At 38.9% G+C, this 21,494-nt stretch overlaps 1 protein-coding gene across 5 annotated transcripts in view; it reads left to right on the top strand.

Moving 5' to 3' along the window:
- Nucleotides 1–21,494, top strand: part of ZBTB20 (zinc finger and BTB domain containing 20) — an 862,593-nt gene that overhangs the window by 534,914 nt on the left and 306,185 nt on the right. Inside the window, exon 1 of one of the 5 annotated variants that reach the window (XM_070406233.1) lies at nt 8,649–8,706. The exons of 3 other annotated variants lie outside the window; for them this stretch is intronic. The gene's annotated coding sequence lies outside the window, so the exon portion shown is untranslated. Of the gene's footprint in view, nt 1–8,648; nt 8,707–9,346; nt 9,759–21,494 lie in introns of those variants that run through there. One more of the 5 variants, XM_070406232.1, reaches the window with a different exon arrangement.

Raw genomic sequence — 21,494 nt, 5'->3', positions numbered from 1 at the left:
TGAGGTTCCCTTGTGACTTTAAGCTTCAACCTCCCTGGTTAGATTAGAATACTTCAAATTATTTGAACTGAAGAGTACTTTTTATTTTGAGAAAAGAACATCGATTTTGTTTAATTGAGTAATATATTTTATTTTTTTTAAAATATATTTTATTGATTTTTTACAGAGAGGAAGGGAGAGGGAGAGAGAGTTAGAAACATCCATGAGAGAGAAACATCGATCAGCTGCCTCCTGCACACCCCTACTGGGGATGTGCCCACAACCAAGGTACATGCCCACAACCAAGGTACATGCCCTTGACCCGAATCGAACCTGGGACTCTTCAGTCCACAGGCCGACACTCTAGCCACTGAGCCAAACTGGTCAGGGCAGAACTTTAACAACTCCTCTAAAGACTTGTAGCATTATTAATATTGCATTTGGATGAGTAAGTCAATTTATCTGGGCATTGGTTTTATCATCTGCAAAATGAGATAACTGTCCTTACATGGTTTCTAGCTAATTTCAGTTCTGAAGTTGTATGATTTCATTTTTTAATTCAATTCAACAAATATTAATGAAATACTTATATAAGGCAAACCAATATGGTAGGGTACAAGAATTATTAATGTGATCTTTTTATGCAAATAGCTTATAATTTGATACATTTAAGACTGAAATGTGTATTTCTCAACACATATTAGCTTCTTCCTTTTGGGAATGTCACTTATAAATGAGAGTATATGATTTATTCCCCTCATTAATGTTTTTCATATCTGAATTTAGAGAACCAAAAAAAAGGGGGGGGCAGATCTATCATTTGAATAATGTGCCTTTGTATCCCACCTTTGGTGCAGAAAATTTAGAGCATTCCCAAACCATAATCTCATTCATCCCTAAAGAAGCTCAATGCATATAGAAAAAATAAATGTAGTTATTTCCATGTTAGTGATTAGATAACTAGACCTAAATTTCCTCGAGTTATATAATGAGCCAGTGAGTAAGCACAGGTAAAAATCTAGGAGCTCACTCCAGGACTGCCCAGCCAGCTTCCTTTATGTGTGACAGATTCTTTTAGCAAGTTCTGCAGAGCCAGATTGGTAAACCACATTCCACACTTGCTCCCTCCTTGCTCCCTTTCCAAACAGCAGCTTAGCTATTGAGGATTTCAGATGTATCAGCAGGAGAAACAAAAAGGTGGAGGGGAAGAATGGAATGTATGGAACTACAGATGTGATATGCAAGCTCTGATACAGCAATGTTTCAGTCTGTGGTTTGGATTAAAATTAGCAGTAAAAGAAGTTGGGGACACCCCCATCATAAAGTTGGAGACTAGTCCATGAACATTTGACTATAGGCCCAACATCTGTAAAGAAACCTGTACTCTTGCTAGGTATCACTAGGATTTTCTTCGCCTGCTTTGAGAGGAGTCAGGAATATAAGGAATTTCTTTCTTTCTTACAAACCTCGCAAGCAGCTCCTTGGAAACAGGTGATTCTATTTTCCTTCTTTACCTAAATCTTCCTAGGTAATAAAAAAAGTCAGATCCATGTTTCATCTTCTGGTTTCCTTAGTCAGAAAATTTGCATCTGATGCCTAGGAAAATGTTTGGCCTTCCACAATTGAATGTTTAAACAGGTGCACGCCACACTGGTCTGGCTGAGGAGAGGGAGTCTATGCCTTCTGGAAACACTGACGTTAAGAGAATGGTTCTTGTGCCAGTTTTCAAGAGTGCTTGTGTGGGGAAGTTCAGGTGATGCTTAGATCACATTACCTGGTTACCAGCCCACTGCCTCACTCCCATTCTGTGTTCTCAGGAAGAAATTGATTTAATAGATTCAAGATATTATTAAATACATTCTGCATTAATATTATATGTCATCTTTGAATCCAAGTGGCAATACAATAGAACTTCATTTTATAAATAACACCTTTCAAGCTCACACCACAGGGCACAGTACAAAAGAATCAAAATAGAACACAAATGCTATAATCAAATGCAGACCCCAGGAAGGCTGATTAAAAAGGCATGTTGCTGGTAAGAGCAGCCGACAGGGTAAGTGTAGTGGGTCAGAGCAGAAAAGCCAGCTGAACAGAAGGGCGAACTGAAACCAAAGGACGCAGCTGCCTAATACACAGGGACTTCCTCCTTTGTCACCATCTCCTTTTGGACTTGGGAATTGCAGGGGAGGGGAGTGTGCTTATGTTGGTTGGGGAGGTGGGGATCAAATATATGTAGGGTCACAAGGTTTATCCTCAGTCCTTAAACACAACACAAACCAAAGAAAATCCTAAATACAATAGCAGGCAGCTCTTGTCTACAGTATGATTGTGAGACAACGGAGTGAGGCTTGCTCTGCTTGACAATACCTCTGCTTTTCAGAAAACACAACTGTGAGGATACAAGTAGAACCCTTCCATAACAGTGAGATCAGATAGTACCCGAATGGCCAGGCATAGGAAGACATGGAAAGTGAGTGAGGCGGGTGCTTTGTGGTCTTAGCCTGGTGGTAGTCTTCTCCCCACAGGACCTCTTCTCATCCAATTGCTTTTAGCTCCTCACCACCACCACAGCCTCTTCTAAAGTCAAGGTCTTGTGCTTTAAAACTCTGCCTCTAATTCTAGGAAAAAAGGTTCTGTTCTCTTCTTAAAGGAATTAGGAATTGGGCAAAAACTGGGGAGGTATTTTGGCACATACCTCCCCATCTATAAGTAAAACCAGTCCTAAAAGTGATCACTATATGCCTTGAGGAATGCCCACATTGGTCTTTACTGATGCTTCTCTATTTAACATTGAGGGTATAACAATATAGGACAGGAATCATGAGAAAAATTCTCTACAAAATACATTTCTTTTTCTGAAAAATAGCAACCCATAGTTGACAAGCATGGAACACCAAATATGGGTCTACAGTCAATAAAAAGAAAAGGAGAGAGGAAGGGAAATGATAATTGACGCCACTTTTACCACTCTTGAAAAAGAGTGACTCCTGATTGCCCAGTTAGTTGAAACTCTGGACTGAGATCACTGATGCATAAATTTAGGTCAATAGTTTAGTATTTCTGTACATCTTTTTCTTAATTTTTCAGTTATAAACAATTTAAATATGTGGGCAGTATTTAGGGTTAATATTGTACAAATGCTACTTTTATTTAATAGAATGTTATTTTCTTTGATTGTGTCAGTATTTATTTGGCTATGCAGAGAGCTAATTTATTATCAAAGGCGAAGAGTAGTATAATAAATTGAGAACACTGGATTTTGTCTCCAGAGTGAGTTTTTTCATAAAGTATGTGAACAAATAATAACTATGCTGGTTATCAATGTGCTGCCTCTCAGATTTACCCTTCCTTGCCTACTCCACAAACGTGTATCTGGGACCTTTAAATACTTTTCCTTGCTCCAGGGTATGAGTGCACCTTGTCAGTAGAGGGTTCGGAGAGACATTAGAGAGGAAGAAATTTTTCCCTCCTGGTTCCCTGTACTCTTTTGTCAGGCTCCTTCAGTGTGCAAGATTTCTCTAGGGTCTGGTGCCTGCCAACACACACAGCTGCCTTGGTGCCAAGCAGCTGAGGCACAGGTAGTTTCTCCAGTGCCTGGTGGCCAGCAGCTCCCACCAGCACCCACCACACAACAGCTCCCAGCCGTTTCTCTGCCTTTCATTCATTCAATGGCTGGGCCTTGTCCAACCAGGTCTGTGTCCCAGTCCAGGGGTGCAGAGGACTCTTCCTTGAACACTCTATCTCAGCCCTACAAATAATTATGCTCTTTATATTTGCTTATTCTTATATAATTTGAATTCTCTCCACTTCTTACTAGCTACTCTCTCATCACTCCAATCCTCTATTATAGTTAATAATTCTTTATATTAAACTTTGCCTATTCAAATTGCTATGTGGTTTCTTTCTCCTGATGGACTCCGACTGGCACATAATCAAAGAATATTAAAATAGTCTATATTCTTTGGGAGTAAGGGAAAGTAAATATGATAAGCCATCTCTTTATGGAATGGATTAGCATTGGTACCATGTGCCTTATCTAGGTCTGACTGTTAGATGAACAAAAACTTGTGAGAATTTAATGCTAGACTGAAAGGTGAAATAAAAATATGATACTATATGCTATTTTTAATTATACATATGCTTCTAAGGACCAATTTTTAAATATTTTACTTAATGTCACAGACAGTTCTTGAAAATGTAAACTATAATAAAGTAAACAAGTCTGCACTCAAAAGTAATTTATTGGTCTTTAAAATATGTTGCAAAATAATAACCCTTTAATGCAAATGTGTAGATTATTAATGCTAAGGTAATAATGATACCCATTATTTATTGATAACTCAGAAAGTCCTAGCACCTTACATTGGTTTATGGAATCCTTTTAGCAATAGAGGTGGACGTTATTATTATTTCTGTTTTGAAAATTGGAAAACAGAGACTGGGGAGATTAAAGAACTGGCCTAATGTGATACCTGCAGCAAGTTTCTGAGCTAGAATTTGAACCTAGATCTGCCTGGGAGCCCTGGTTCTTAACCACTGCACTCTGCTCCCAGAGTAACACCACTGAAGCAGATAGCAAGTAGCCTGGGCAAAAAAAAACAACAACAACAATAACAAACAAAAAACACACACAGAATAATTATGTTGTTCTCATCAAAGATCCAGGACAGGAGACTTCGAAGAAGTCCTAGAGTGTACTAGTATAGCACACCCTGAGATATTTCTGATTCAGGCAGTCTATTATTTACATGTAACAAGATCCAGACAAATTGGGTGAACATTGGTGATCAAATCCCCAGAACCAAAGTGTTAACAGTGTATCAAAAACCCAGCAGCCTTTATTCCGAGCTGAATTGAAGGCAGATGAAATATTAACAGCAGTTATAGCAGCACAAAATGAAATATGAGATCCTGTATCAGAAATTATTAGTAACCTGTTAAAAGAAATGCTGAAAAATGGCAGTTACCAAATTAAAACTGAGAAACAGAGCTCAAATGGGAAATTTCAAAAAGTTTGGAGGAAAATAAATGACAGATTGTCCTCTTGGCTCTTATTACTATGCCATCCTAAATCCTACTTGGCAATACATGTGGAGGTGAAATAAGAACTGCATCACTGCCAGTGCTGGCCCTCAAATTTGTAGTCCTAAGTGTTTGCGATGGTGTCTGGGATTGATTAGAAAAGTAGTTGGAATTTGGTAGCATTTAGCTTTTGAAGAGTCTAGAGACTCTTATTATGAAAGGCTTCCTCTCATTTGTGAATTGGCCCCTTTGCTCCACTTTTGGATGGCTGGCTTCCTCCATGCTGAGCTGCACTAAATGTTCTACATGGGAAAGCTATTCTCCTTAAACGCCTTCAAATTTAAAGCATCTATCTGGATGTGTTCATATTTATGACTCAAAATATCTAGCATCAAAAAAAGAAAGAGAGGTTACAAATACCAAATACCGGGTAGTAAATGAAGGAGATATTTTTCCATCGGGAACTGAGAGCAGAGAAATGACTGTAAGCAGAGTTGTTGAGTAGTTGATGCCAGAGAGAAAAAGGAAATGAGCTATAGAACCATAGAATCTCTGTGTTGGCAGAGACCGTGGAGTTCATGCAGTCCTACCCTATCATTTTTCAATGAAGACACTGAGACATAGGGAGTTAAGGGACTTGACTTGCCCTAGACACATAGTTGTTTACTGACAGTCAGGCCAAAAACATTTCCCAACTCCCAGTCTGGAACTCTGCAGTTCAGCATGCTACTGCCATCCTCTACTGAAAGTTAACACTGACCCAGCCTGGAACGCAGAAGAACTCAGCATAGATGGGGAGCAAGGAGAATGGTGAATTTTGAGATGGTAATTAGTCTGGGCAAAGAAGAGGGGAAACAGAGGATCCTCCTTTGTTTTGACTTGTTGGAAAAGCTTGTGCAGGACGTTTGTGTCAGTTTACTTCCCACAAAAAAATAGTAAAATATCTGGGTTGTAATTCCTCAGAGTTTATATCTACACATTCAGATTTTATTTGCTTAGTGAATTCTCTCTCATACAGGTTAGCTCCATGTAGATTGGTTTGTGGGGGGCATTGCTATAGATCCCTGTCATTTACATGCACTTAACCTTCTCACTCCAGAGAACTTGTGGGGAGAATCTTCTTCACGGGACACTACTAATCAAGGGTTAGATGTAGGTTTGAGATGTAAGAACTATCTGCTATTAACCCTTGTAGTGTATTAACTTCATGCAGAACTCAGGCCATATGTGTGGGGGCCTTTTAATCAGGCTCATGAATTAGGTAAAATAATTTTCTTTATTTGGAAGCACAGTCATTTGAAGTAAACCAGTGGCAAAGGGGATATAATAAGAGTGTCTCAGTAGGAGTCCTTATGAAATAGCAATACAGTCTTTTAGACCAGTCAAATATTTTTCTGAATAGAGTAACCGGAAATGAGAGAATCAGACAGTATGATGGAAACTACAGATGGAATGCTGTGCATGGAAAGTGATTATATACAAGAGAGGGTTCAGGAGAGGGTAGGTGTGGATCTGGAAAGGAGGGGGTAACTGAAATCAGAGAAGATCATGCTTGACCAGGTCTAGTAAAATATTCCCTGCCACAGTCACTGTTCCATGAAGAGATTGAGCCAAGAGGCCTGAATACACTCAGCTCAAGTTCAGAGCTGCCATTATTGTGGGAGGCATCAGGGAGAGCACATCCGGATTCGTGTTACACAGCAATCACTGTTGGGTGTCAGCATTCATCAGCCAGATGGTCAGACCCACAATTAATCAATTAGGCTGGGATGATCAGCTGAACTGTTTCCCCCTTTGGTGAAAAGCCCTCATCATGCGGTCAGGGCCAATAGCACTTTCATCCTGTTGCTTTTGGAGAAGCTTCTAAACATCCCTCTTCTTTTCTAGGCCTCTAGTTATAGGACTCTGGTAAGCTCCAAGCTGCTTTGACAACATGGATACCCCAAATCGAGATTGTAACATAATAGACTTTCACCATCCTCTGTGTTTAAGTATGTTCTACCGATAGAAATAAGCTTTTGAAAGCAGCATTCTCTGAGGAATGTTACACAACTGATTTTACTAGTCTTTATATTGGCTCTACTCAGTTGGGTGGGACAATACTGGAAATGATTCGTTCACGGGGCACTTAGGAGGATGATATGATAGTCAAATAAAAATGATAGTGATTTATTAAGTGTTCATCATGTGACTGATACTGCTGTAATAAGGACCAAGCATCGGCCAAACATAGATTCAGCCCTTGTAATAATTCAATGAGTGTGATAATGTTCCATTTCAAAGAGAAGGAAACTGAGCCCAGAAAATTCATTAGCCCAAGGTTAAACGTTTATTAAAGATGTGTTAAGATGATTTAACACTCTCTAAAGTGCTAAACAAAATTTACTCTACGTTTTCTTACACCATGCATCTCTAAGGGATGGCCATTAGAAATATATGGTAGGTTCTTATTCCTTTTCAAAGAATGTTAAAGAAATATTTTACTGGTGTTTCCCAACTCTGTTGATCTTGTTCTCTTTGCCATGCTATTCCTGCTGTGCACCATTTGACTTGGGGTGGCTTTCTTCCTTATTTTGGGGCCATCACTGCTATTTGCTGTTAATTCTGTTTCCACTTCAGTCTCCTGGATACAGTTCCTCTAAGTTTGTTTCAGACACTAAGACTTTCCTGTATCAGTTGGCTTCTAAGGCAAGTTGCCTCCTCCCAAACTAAATGTTGGGTTACTGATTAATTCTTATGTTGAACCTTATTTTCCCTCTCCTCTTGCTATATCACTGTACTACTGCTCCGGAGAGGTGTTGGGAACTCCTCGTGGTGGGAAATATCGCTTCCTGATGGAGGTCTGTGCTGACCCCATTGAGTCAAAATATGGGCACAGCATATTTCCTTAGTGTTTCATTGTTGAACTTATACCTTTCATTTTTCTCAGCTCTTCTCTACTCTCACTCAGTCTTTATTTGAGGAGTGCTTCTCTTTAACCATGTGTGACCTGTGTTCTGCAGGCTATTCAAGGACACTATTGTTCCAAATATACCTTTTTGAGATATTATGCTCTTACTTATTTTATGCAGTATGAGGCTTCTTTTTGATACTTTAACTGCAGCACTTTGCTTTTATTTGTTGGTTTCATTACTTACCAAATCAAGAAAGAAATACCAAAATACTAGGATAGTATATAGGTAACCACCTGATTTCTCAAATCAAGCTCAGAGCACATGGAAGAAAAGGTATTCCAGAAATCTTAATGAGCATCTTTTCTCCTCCAGGACTCTACCGGTACCCTCTCTTTCTGACTGTGGTACTCTAATTTGTTCTGTCTGTGTTTGGTAGGCAGCTGTTTTGCATTTTTCCCTTGCTGCTCTCTTTTTCTACAATCCTACAGTCTTTACCCACTAGCTGATGAGGCTCTTTCATTGTGACCTGCAGTGTCTCCGCACATTGCAGAGCCGAGAGCACTGCCGTCCAGACGGCCTCTGCTTCAGTTCGCTCCTGACCTAAACCCCCCTGCTATTCCAGGCCTGGCCTCTCATGACCAGAGACTGCTGACTCATCCTGGCCTGTGCCAAGCTGTGCAGTCGCTTAGCGATGTGGACAGGAGTCGAAGGACTAGAATGAGATCACTGAACTCATTTCACTTGTTGCTTACGGTACAGTCCAGCATGAGCTGGAAATATAGGAACCTCAGCCTCCCGAGCAGAAAGAGTAAGTAGATTAAACACACCGCATCACCAAGTCCTCAACAAGCAGCAGTTGGGTGGAGGGTGGGGCTGGCTTTCTCATGGCTGGGGCTAGGGCATTGGGGTTCACCAGGAGTGTTCCTTTGTCCTCTCTTCTTCCTCTCCTCCAGAGTCAAACCCTCCCCCACCCCTCCCTGAACTTCCCTTCTGAAAATGTCCGGATGGCACAGCAATGATCTGGGCAGAAATGAAATTTTGCTAATAAGCAGCCTCCGCAAGAAATCCTGGAACAGTGACACTGTTGAAACTGCTTAGTTTAGTTTGTCTACTGGGAACGCACACGAACTTCCCAACAGAATTCAAGAGGATGAAAAAACCTTTTTTTGTTCTCCTTTTCTCCTTGATTCTCCTTTTTCTTTCTGTTTCGAGGGAGGTAGTTTCAGGAGACATGGCTGCATTCTGGTGTGGTGTAAAGTTTTCCGTCGGGAGACAATAATGTACATTCCTCTGGCAGGACGGGATGGTGTGTGTGTGTTTTTTTTTTGTTTCTGTTGCTGTTGTTTATTTATAAGACATTTCCTCTCAGTTAGTGGAAGTTCGATCGTAAGAGGCTCCAGTGATTTTCCTTCCACCTCCCCTCCCTAATTTCTGTGCTTCAGCACTCTGGAACACTGTGAACTCGACAAGCTAATCAGAGCAGGGAGCTTAGCAGCCAGGCCTGGACACTCTCAAGAGACTGTGCTGATTCTCAGTCGGCACTCCTTGGATCAGGAACCACAGTCTTGGTGAGTGGTGAGGTTCCAGAATTTGATGTGTCAAGGATTCTATTCTTGGTGTCTCTGAGGCAGTCAGGAAATAACGGGTGTTTTTAAAAAGAGGGGGGGAAACACAATTCTTTTAAAAAGCTACCAAACAGTCCACCGTAATGGCGAAGATTTCAGTGTGCACAGCCGAGACCACTCTATACACAGTGGCAGAGTGTGTGCCAGGAGGACCCGCAGCATAGGTTTCATGCTGCCCACATGGATGTCAGCCTTGACATGCCTAGCACACATGCTGGTAGGAGGAGGAAGATAGGTGAGTGAGTGGGGAGGTTGGTCTTATTCGGGGTGGTAGGAGGGGGAAGTGAAAGTGGGATTCATCGTGCATTTGAAGTTTCTCTGTGCCAACTTTTCAGGCATCTCTATTCTGAACACTTACATTATGCTCAGAATACTTCTGTACCCAGCTAAGCAAGACAGAAAAGTGGATGCTTAGCAAAAGAATATTGTGAATACTGTTCTTTTAAAGATCTCTTTGCTAAAAACTGGTTGCTTTTCAATGTTAGGGAACCTCCCCCAACCCAACCTTTTGGAAAATATTATTTGTCACACCTTCTTCTTTATTCTTCTGCATTCATGGTATCGAACAGAAGGATGCAATGAGAATCCTTATTTGGTTTCAGGGAAATTTATCATCCTGACATAGGAAAACTAGATGACTGTCCTCACAGTACTAAACCCAAATATAGTATTGTCCTCAATACAAGAGACTCTGATTGAATGTGCTCTGGGAAGTTGTCGAAGGAGTGGAATGGGGGTGGTTGCGTCCTGTCGAGTATGAGACTAACAGAGGAGTCAACAGACCTGCTTTTGGAGTCAATTTCAGCTGAAACGTGTGTGTCCTTTACCATCAAGTCTCGTTGCTCCTCCAGGGTCATTAGATCTTACAGTGTTTTCTTGTCTTCTTTTCAATTTCAAGAATCGGGCATGTTCCAAAATATTGAGTGGAAACAAACAAACAAACAAAAAACATGGTGGCCATAAAAGCATTTGGCTCTGTGGCAGCATCTGAACTGAATTGCTCTTTGGAGAGAGGGAGGAGCCTTTGATGTCCCCAATATGGTTCTCATAGGCTGAGACTTCCAAGAACCACAACCCAGCCTAAGGGGCACTTACTCGATGTTCTTAAATATTTGGAAGGAGATGCTATTTAATTGTTTTCGCTTTCCTTGCTATTAACACACTGCCAGTAGATTCCTCCTAAAAGTTGAAAATGCTTTAGCAATAGTTATTTTACATTTAACCAGATGTGTGCTGTGTATGTCTATTGTGTGTACTCTGTCCAAGCCGGTGGAGTCATCCAACGTATTACATTGGTACTTAGCTTTGGGATTTTGTCTGCTACTCTCGGCGATTCACATTCTTAACCATGTAACTCATGTGTGCTCGTATATAACCGAGTTCCCTACAGAGACTGCCCCCTGCTGCAGCCTCATCGGGCTCTGTCAGTGACTCTCTGGAACAGAGTCCACTTCCTGTCACAATTCCTGTAGTTTAGAAGGCACACCAAACTCCTCAGGTGTCACTGTGACAGGAGGCAGTCTTCAAGTTTTATTAAGACCAATATGTGCTATAAGTTTAATGTATATAATTTGCCTATTTTGGTTAGGCACATTAGTTATGATCATACTATTTGTAAATATAATGTTTCTTGGGGGTTTGTCATTAGGTTTCTTGTTTGCTAAAGAAATAAGTTGAATTGGAAAATGATGATATAAAAATTTAGTTACGGTCTAAAAACATATAAGTAGCTTTTAGCCCATTACTGCCAAGACATACACAGGAGGTTGTGTCTTCCTCAGTTAATACTCAGGTTGCACAGACTCCCAGAGAAATGTCGTTTAGTCTAGGGATGTCTATTAGGACTGCCTTAAGGGCAAGCTGGATTTTTAACACTTGGAAGACATTTTTTTTTAAATATTCTATGTTTGTATATAAAATTTTGTCAGTGTTGTTAAGCAGAGAATAGGTAAACACAAATATCTAAGAAATGGCATTTAACAAAGATAACCTGCCAGAGAGATTTTCCTTATTGTTGCCAAGATCTGGAGCTCCACGTGGCTGTGGAAGAATCACATAGCTAAGCTAGTGTCTAAGAGTCAGAATTTGATCAGTATACCTCTAATAGAAAGGCAGGATAATGATGTATTTCATTCTGCTTAAATGGTTGTGTTAATAGTACCTATTTTTTTTTCCAAAACCTGTCTTTAAACCTTTATAGCATACTATTCAGAATTCAGTATTCTAGTGCTCATTCTGAAATTTTTAATTTTATTTCATAAGATGCATGTTTTAAAATGTATATCTCCTTGCATGCACATTGGCTATAAGTACTTCCTATGTTATAGTCATTTAATGAGACAGTCATAATTAGACACAAATGACATTGCTAAGTAACAGAATTATGATTGACCCAATAAGAAATTATTCTTTCTTATTTGTCTACAAAAGATTTTTTATACTTATGTGATTCATTTAAAAAGATACATGTTTTAAAAGTTAAGAAAGGGTTGATTCATTGTATCATGTGATTGTGTATCTTTGTTATCTTATAAATGCATATGCACATTCATAATCATATACCTATATTCAAGATTAAAATATAACCAAATATTAGCTAGGCTTACTTTCTTTGAATTCAATGAAACATTTTTTTAAATTGATCATAAGTAAAGTATTGTTGACATTTTATCACACTTATAACAGAAATTTTACACAAATACTTATGAACAGTACCTGTGAAAGGTAAGATTTGTTTAGCTGGTAAGATTAGTAATTATTCTTTATCATATATGCATGTTAGATGATAAATCTAAATTCTATTATGCACAACATAAAATTATTAATTGCTATATGTATAAAGTAGTTTAAAATTAAATGGAGAGAAAATAAATTTCTATTATCTTTAAATTGAGAATGTATTTAGTGAATTCACTCTATATTGTAAGAATGAGTATATGCACAAATGACCCAGTTTATTCTAGTTTCTCATCTATTTAGTTATACTTGAAATACTTTGATGCTTTACTTACATATCAGCATCAGCAACTACAATTTTTCAGATACCTTTAAAGATACTGAGGCAAGTCACATCCTTGTCAAGTTCCATTTTTTCTCTGAACCTTTTCATAATAACCTGAATGAAGAGTGAATTTCCCCTTCTCCATTGATAGCATTTTAAAAATCTATAGCTTTCATTTATCACTTATGATATACAGCAAGATGTATTCACTGTCAATGTATTGGCATATGGACAGCCATGCAATCATTCATTCACTCACTCATCACCTGTTCATTGCTCTTCCATTCAGATTGAGGCAGTTTGACATTATTTGGGAAGGAGATAAATAAATATAAAATGCAGTACCTGTCCTCTAACCACTTATACCAATGGTTCTCAACCTTCCTAATTCCGCGACCCTTTAATACAGTTCCTCATGTTGTGGTGACCCCCAACCATAAAATTATTTTCGTTGCTACTTCATAACTGTAATCTTGCTACATTATGAATCATAATGTAAATATCTGATATGCAGGATGTATTTTCATTGTTACAAATTGAACATAATTAAAGCATAGTGATTAATCACAAAAACAATATGTAATTATATATGTATTTTCCGATGGTCTTAGGCAACCCCTGTGAAAGGGTCGTTCAGCCCCCAGGTTGGTGACCCACAGGTTGAGAACCACTGACTTATACGTAGTTTCATACATAAAAAAACCACTTCAAAGAATCTGCAGTGCTCTGGGACATCGGAGGAAAGGGCCTCTTTCACACCATAAATGGTTTGCTGTTGACATGAAGCACAGCCAGGGAGTAACTTCATATACTACAAACCGACTGTAACAAACAAAACCAAAATCCTGTGTAAGATATGCTTTAATAATATCTATTATCTATGATCAATCAACTTGGCAATCCCCAAACTATATCAAATTCTGTCTTCTATATGGGAGTCTTTTCTAGAGCTTCCAATATATATAAGTGAATTGTACTGGTTTCATTTTCATCTTTTTATTTTTCCTGCTTATCCTCCAGTACACTAAATTTCTAGAGGTAAGAGCCAGAGGGAGAAAGAGAAGTGATTCACATAATGGATAATTAACCCTTGAACAATGGAAAGTTAACTCTCTACAGACATGCCAAAAACCATGTTGTTGAATTTGTTCTCCTTTGGGTGTTAACACATAGAGGACATCTCCATTAGCACTGACTTGGCACCAAACAGCCTGTGCATCATCAAGCTATGAATGCTATGCTCACCTTCCAGTTCATTCTGGCAGGATTTATAGTATGACATCCTCTTGGGTAGTCACATACAATCCACTGTGAGGGGTAAAATTGTATGAGTGCCTAATCCACTTTTGAAAAGGATCTGTTTTATGAAAAGGACCTAATAAGGAAAGACACACATTGTAATAAAAAGTATTAGCACCCTGAACCTCCTGTTAATTGCCTTCCTAGTCAAGAGGAATCAAAACAGTGTAGTAAATGTTAGAGGTTCATACTGAACCTAGTGCAAAGGATCGTTTTTACCTTTTAATAGTGGATTGAAAAGAGTAGCAAACATTAGGCTACCCATGTAGCTTTAATTTGGGCTCCTAACCTTCCTGGGACTCAGCTACTTCATTTGTCTAATGAAGATAATAGTACCCATTCTACTTATTTTCCAGCATTGTTATGAGGATCGGATTACAAAGACTGTCTCTTCATTGCATTCATTAGACATGGATTTAACATTAATTCATTCATTCACTAATTTATTTATTAATTTGAGAACATTTTTGAACCCATACTGTGTGTCAGGTATAATTCTAGAAGCTAAAGACTGATTCATTTAATAACAAATATTTATTGAGGAACACATACTATGCACCCAACACTTTTCCAAGATCTGGGATACTACAGTAAACAAAACAAAGAAGTCTCCAATCTCATAATGCTTATTTATTTTTTAGGCAGGGGAGAAAGATGGCAAACAAGTACATATGTAAAATATTATATAGCATGTAACACAGTGACCAGTGTTATGGAGAAAAGTGAAAGAGGAAAAAGAGAGAAAGATTGAGAGAGTGTGTCTATGTTTGTTAAGGGCAAAGTTGCAATTTTAAGTTGGATGGAGCTGGAATGCCTCATTGAAGGTACAACATTTGAGAAAGGTGGAGAACTGAGTTTTGCGGATATCTAGGCCAAAGCATTTTTGGTAGTGGAACCACCAATGCAAAGTCCCTAGACAATACTGTATGTGGCAAGTTTGAGTGTAACAGGGTAGTGTGTGTGGCAGGTTCAGAGTGAGATGGTAGACATGAGGTAGGCAGGGTCATGGGGCCTAAGCACTAGGCCTTGATATGCTGTTGTGAAGGTTTTGGCTTTTCCATTGACAATACAAAATGAATACTACCGGGCCTCTAACTACTCACTCGGGAAGAGACAGCTAGGGAAATAAGTCTGTATAATGCCCTATGCTAAGTATTATAATTGAAGGATGTTTAAGGAACCTCCGAAGCACAAAATAGTGAGTGTTTAGCTGAATGTACTTCTGAGTGGAGGGTCAGGGAAAACTTGAGAGAAGAGCTAATAAACCCATGCTGGGCCTTGAAGGATTTCCCTGGATAGTCAAAAAGAGGAAGAGCATTCAGTAAGCGGACCAGCAGAGGTGAAGCCCTTAAATAGGAAATGGCATGGCCAAGTTGGGGACCAGTATCACTGATGTTTAGTAGAGGAGTTGGGAGAAATGATGCTGTAGATGTAGGCAGGCAACAATCATGTTGGCCCATGATTTCCATGCAAAGAAGTTTTAGCTTCATCTTGTGGCATTTGGGGAGCCATTGAACGATTTTAAGTAGAGAAGGTTAATTATCAAATTGTGTGATAGAAGATCACCCTGGCGGAAAGGTGGAGGGTAGATTGGAGGGCTGGGAGAATTGAGACAGGAAAATGAATTAGAAGGCAACTGAAATTGTTCAGACAGGAAACAATGAAGCCCTGAACTAGGACAATAACTGTGGGAACAGAAAGGAGGAGACACATTCAAGAGATAAGAAGCAGAATGGACACAATTTAATAACCTTTGGGCTGGGCATCAAGAGAAGAATGAATTTTGGATTGTTCCCAGCATTCTGCCTTATACAGCTAAACCAGAAAAATTATGAGGAGGAGAAGGAGGTTTGTAGGCTCAGGAAAGATGATAAATTTGCTTTTGAATGTGTTGATTTTGAGATGTTGGGGGAAATTCAGACTGACATCTGGTAGGCTGTTGGATTTGGTCAGGAAAGCTGGAGATAAGTTTGGTAGTCATCTGAATTAACAGCATCATGGTAATAGTTAAAATTGTGTTGTGTACTTTTCTCAAGGAAAATATGTGGACAAAAAGCAAAAGGGTATATCACATGATGATGCAGAGAGGAAGAGGAGCCTTAGAGAAGATTATTATGAGCAACTAATACATCCCAGTACTTCTGCTAGGTGGAGGTGGACCAAGATGACTGGCACTCAGATGCTGCCCTGGCAGTTTGTACAAACATAAGAGATTATTGTTACTGTCACCACCAACTGTGGGACAGTACTGATAGAGGAAATGCTCAAACATAGCCAGAAAGTCTTACAGAATATTTTATTAGCATCAAGGGATATTATTATAATGGCAGAATCCTAGAAAGTTTGCTGCATGCATATTGCTGTACAGTTCTTTTCTGATTCCTCTAATACTTGAGTGTGTGTGTTCCAGTGTTAGCATGGGTTCAAGCTATTGGCAAAACAAGCCAGGTGTAAATTATGGTAGAATTGAAATCGATAGCGCTTTGAAGCACTGGAGTGCCCAGTTCACATCAGGGCGTGCGTCTGTGTTCACTGAAACATGGCTATCAAGTGCACCCCAAGTCATTAGATGTGTTATCCAGTGAATAACAGCATAATTATATTTTAGCAGAGCAGCCTTATGATAAATTCCCCTTTAGTGAAACTCCATATACAGAGCAATTTCTCCCGTCCGTGTACATTGCATGGCAAAGAAAGGATATCCTGCTGTGTATCAGAAGGCTGTAATTTCATTTAGGGGTTCTATTGACATCGTAAACGGCAAGAGCAGAGCTCAAGTGGCTATTTAAGTCATAGGAACTTCAAGCTAAAATTACTGCCTGGTCCTAATCGCCACCTCCAGGGGACTCCTGCCTATACATACATGCTTTATGTTTCTATCTTTGTGTCTATAAATACTCGGTCACTTCAGAGGCTGAGGTGATAAGCTGTTCTAAAATATGACAGGTATCTGTCACCTTTGCAGCTGGTACAGGCTTACGGATAAAAGCAGTTTTATTATTTACTGAAGGTCAAATGCTAAAAGGGGCCAGCCTCTCCTGACAAGTTCAGGGTATAGGAGTTCCTGTTTCTCTCCTTGAAGAATTCAGTACTCAGTTTAAGGTCAGGGTCTTCCAACATGTTGAGGCTAGAAGAGTGGGGAGTTTAGACTTACCTGTACAGCAGGCCTTCCAGCTTATGAGTCCTTGCCCAACTCTTTCCCCTCTTTGCCTTGACCCAGCTCACTTGTGAAAACAACAGTACAGCATAGTCATAGCATCCAGTAAGGTCCAGGTTATACAGGGCCCCACACAAGTCACTTCCTAGAAGTCTGAAGGGGACATTCTGTCTTGAGATATAGTCAAGCTGAAAATCGGAAGCCATAATAATTGACCTGAATCTTTATACTCTTAGGAAAATAAATTTATATAAAATTGCAAATTCTTAAATAGTAGTTATTAGGTGATACTTTGGAATTGACTCCAGGAGACCAACAAGGAAAAACTCAAGGCTAAGTACATTTCCCCTTGGTTTTAAATGAAAATTTCATGTTCATGCCGCTATGTTAACAATCAACTTTGTTAATAAAATTGGACACTAGAGTCCAAACTTTTTCAGTCGCTATGGTGCTGATGTTTTATTTGGTCACTCTTTCCTGGGCTTGGGAGTCATCTGTGTTCAGAAAATCACAGTAGTAATAGAACTTATGGTTTCTCATATGGTAAATGTTTTATAATCATCGTATTAACCCTTATTCACTCTGTAGAGAAATGGAAAATGGAGAGATAGAGAGCAGAACCCACATTTAGTGGCTGACTGAGACTAAAATTTTACTTTTCATATTGCCCTGTCTGTTGTTCTACTGCTTCATAACAATATTTCTTTATTGCTTAAATAGTATAATTAAAATGTAGAGTATAATTAAAAAGAGCCAAATCTCTCATCTGTTACCATGATGCTTTTATTATCTGCTGAACAACATAACATGACATTGTCACATATCTGAGAAGGGCTACTGCTCCAGGAAGAGTAGCCTGAAATAATTTCTATCCCTGGGGACATAAAAAGGAAGATATTATTTAGATATAGGTAAACTTCTACAACTCTCTCATTGTTCTCCTGGATTTAGGCAGTATATCAGAGTGATTAAGTATGCAGACTGCCTGGGTTCTACAACTTACAAGCTGTATGACCTTGGGAATGCTTTAATTTTTACTGCCTCAGTTTCTTAATCTATAAAATGGGGGTGGTGCCTTCATCATAAAATTACTGTGGGGAATAAATAATCTAATAAAGGTAAAGTATTTAAACTAAAACCTGGGATATAGTGAGCTACAATAAACATTAACTCTTGTTATAATCATCATTATTATCCTCATGCTCAGTTTTTTTGTTTGATTTTCAATATATTTTATTGATTTCAGAGATAAAGCAAGAGAGAGATAGAAACATCAATGATGAGAGAGAATTATTGATTGGCTTCCTCCTGCACGCCCCCTACTGGGGAATGAGCCCCCACCTGGGCATGTGCCCTTGACCAGAATCAAACCCAGGACCCTTTGGTCTGCAGGCTGAAGATCTATCCACTGAGCCAAACTGGCTAAGGCTTGTGCTCAGTTTTTACTATGCTGTAGGGTCATGGTTAATACCTGTTAGGACACAACCTACACACATGCAGATATGCATTCACACACACACACACACACACACACACACACACACACACACACATACATACACACACCCTCCCGCATTCACCTAGGAATGCTTGCTGCCCCAGCTGTGGGCATAAGCTTCACCAACATGTTGATCTGAATGTCTTTGTAGGCAGAGAACACATGAGAAATCCATGTTTTGGCTGAGGTCGTCTTTGTACTGAGTTCTGCCTTAACATTGGTTTCAAGTACTTGATGCAGAATTACTCAGTTGCTGGACCATTGTTCTTAATATTCTTAATGCTGACGTCATTGTCCTCCTAGGCCATTGTATTCACTATCCCTAGTTATTATTCCCAGTCTTTCAATCCAAACTCTCCTAGTTATTGTTGTCTTTTTTGACAAAATTTGAAACTCTGAGTACTAATATCCTCCTATCTACTTCATCTTTTCCTTCATGAAACCATGACACCATCCTTACAGCTGTGTTATTTATGTCTCTGCTGATGCCTTTTCCCATTTGAAATTTGTGAACTTTAATCTTAACAAGTGATTCATTACCCATTTGCATTTTAATCTGTTGCCCTTGGTTATAACCTTGATTTTGATCTCCATATCACCTTATACAAACTTTTCTACACTTATTATATTTTGGAAAAAATGTGCTTATATAAATAATAAGTAAGTGAAAGCTGATATCAAACCCTATCTTCAAAAAACAGCATTCAGCAACCTGGGCATACTATATGTCATATTACTTATTATGCCTCCCACAATGTCATTAAATTAGCTGCTTGATGAATATGAGCTCATATATCCTGAACTTAGTCTCTGTTGCCCTATACCTGCTCTAACTGAAGGCTGATGCTAACAACAGTCAAAGCTCAATTATTATAAAATTTAATTGGGCACTGTTGGCTTATATAGAGTGTGTCTAATAGTAAATATCACACATAAAAGGTAGAGGAACTAACAGCAAAATGCAGCACTGTTTTTGCAGCCAGTAAAGACCACTGATCATTACATGTTGATGTATTTATTGTGTTTCCATTATTGTCTCTATTTTTTTACTATTATAAAAAAAGGAAAAATATTTTTGAAAAGAGGAAAATATACAATTTAAATTTAGAAACAGGTAAGAGCTAATCTTAATTAGTATCTATCATAATAGTTAACAGAGACACAATACCTGCTTACAGGGAGCTTCTGGTTTATATAATCTTATTGTGGAGATTTCTATTTAAATATTAAGACTAGTTAGATAGAAATTATTATTCTATTATTATGCACCAAAATGAGCAGTAAAGAAAGGCGGTGAGTGCTGCAGGAATTCTCATCAGGATGACCTCTAGTGGTACATGGATGGCTTGAGAATAGAGGGAGAACTTTAGCTGTAGATGTAAAAGCTGAGTGTTGGAGGATGAAGAAAAAAAAATGGTCTTTTGGAGAGAAAGGGACAAGGAATATGGTGGTGTCAGAAAACAGGTAAGGAGGGAGAAGGTATAAAAATTTCAACCTAGAAGAAGGCAAGGTGGTGGGGATGCAAGTAATGAAATTAGAGATGAGATATATGTGAAGATTAGGATATGAATTGGGAAAGGTCAGGTGGAATCCAGAATTTTTTTTTTCAGTAATGAGAACAATGGCTGTCATAGAATTAGAACTCAATAAGGGTTTGCTAAATAATGGAAACATTTTAGAGATGCAAAGAAAACTAATAAAAACTGTGTTTTAGGAGTAGCCTGGCTATAGTGCTCAGGGTGGATTTAGGGGACTGAGACTAGTCTGATGCCAGCTGGGCGGCAATTGCAGTCCTCCAGATGTGGAGCACTCAAAACTAAAATACAGTGATAACTGTGGAGATTTTTTTTTAAAAAGGATATTTAAAACACGCATATGAATAGCACTCTCCATTTCTCTTCCCTACCAACCATAACTCCAGTCCCTCCTAATCATAACTTGAACTGGAAAATATCTCCTAAATGTGGGATCCTCTTTGTCTTTTGATTGATTTTAGCAAAGCCTATTACTGCTTAGAGGGTAGGGGCAGGTTGGGAAGTGGGCACTAAGGCTCACTCAAGCCTCCAAACAGTGAGGGCTTTATTATAGTATATTCCTGAACAAAATAATAATTTGCTCTCAAAGTTTCAAGCTGGAGAGTAAATTCAGGGGACACACAGCCTCCTCTGCATTCCCATTTATGAGTTCCTGATATTCAGGCCTCTGGGAACTTCATATGACGTGGAATACTGATCAGCTCAGGGGGATTTGGGACTCATTCTGGGTTCTTAACTTTAAGTTCTTTTTTTTTAATTGACTTTTTATTTTAGAATACTTTAGAAAATAAATATTTATAGAAAATCTGCAAAGATAACACAGTTTCCATATACCCCTCACTCAGATCCTCCTGTTGATAACATCTTACATTACTATGCTACATCTGTCATAGCTAAGGACTCAACATTGCTAAGCACTTTAATATTAAGTAGACTTCACACTTCATTCAGATTTTACTAGTTCCCTCCCCACCAGTGTCTTTTTCTGTCCTAGGATCCCATCCAGGAATACATTACATTTAGTTGCCCGTCTCTCTGGGCTTCTCTGGTCTGTGTCAGTTTCACAGATGTTCCTTGTTTTTCACAACCTTGAAAAATTGAGGCGTACTGATCAGGTATCTTGTAGAATATCCCTAAATGTGGGTTTGTCTGATTTTTTTCTCATAGCCTGGGCTTATGTTTAATTGTTGTTTGTTTTTAAAAAATCTTTAATGTTGAAAGTATTACATATGTCCCCCTTTCCCTCCATTGACCTCTCCCAGACCCCCACACCCCCAGGCCTTCACCATTTTATTGTCTGTGTCCATGGATTATACATATATACATACAAGTTCATTGGTTGATCTCTTACCACCAATCCACCCCGCCCTGCCTTCCCTCTGAGGTTTGTCCATCTGTTCGATGCTTCTTTGTCTCTGGATCTATTTTTATTCATCAGTTTATGTTGTTCATTAGATTCCACATATGAGTGAGATCATGTG

The sequence above is a fragment of the Myotis yumanensis genome, unplaced genomic scaffold, assembly GCF_028538775.1.
Source record: "Myotis yumanensis isolate MYYU_CA2020_CCGP unplaced genomic scaffold, mMyoYum1.0.hap1 SCAF_2, whole genome shotgun sequence".
Classification (NCBI taxonomy): domain Eukaryota; kingdom Metazoa; phylum Chordata; class Mammalia; order Chiroptera; family Vespertilionidae; genus Myotis; species Myotis yumanensis.
The sequence above is the reverse complement of the archived record's forward strand: the minus strand, read 5'-3'. Positions and strand labels throughout refer to the sequence as shown.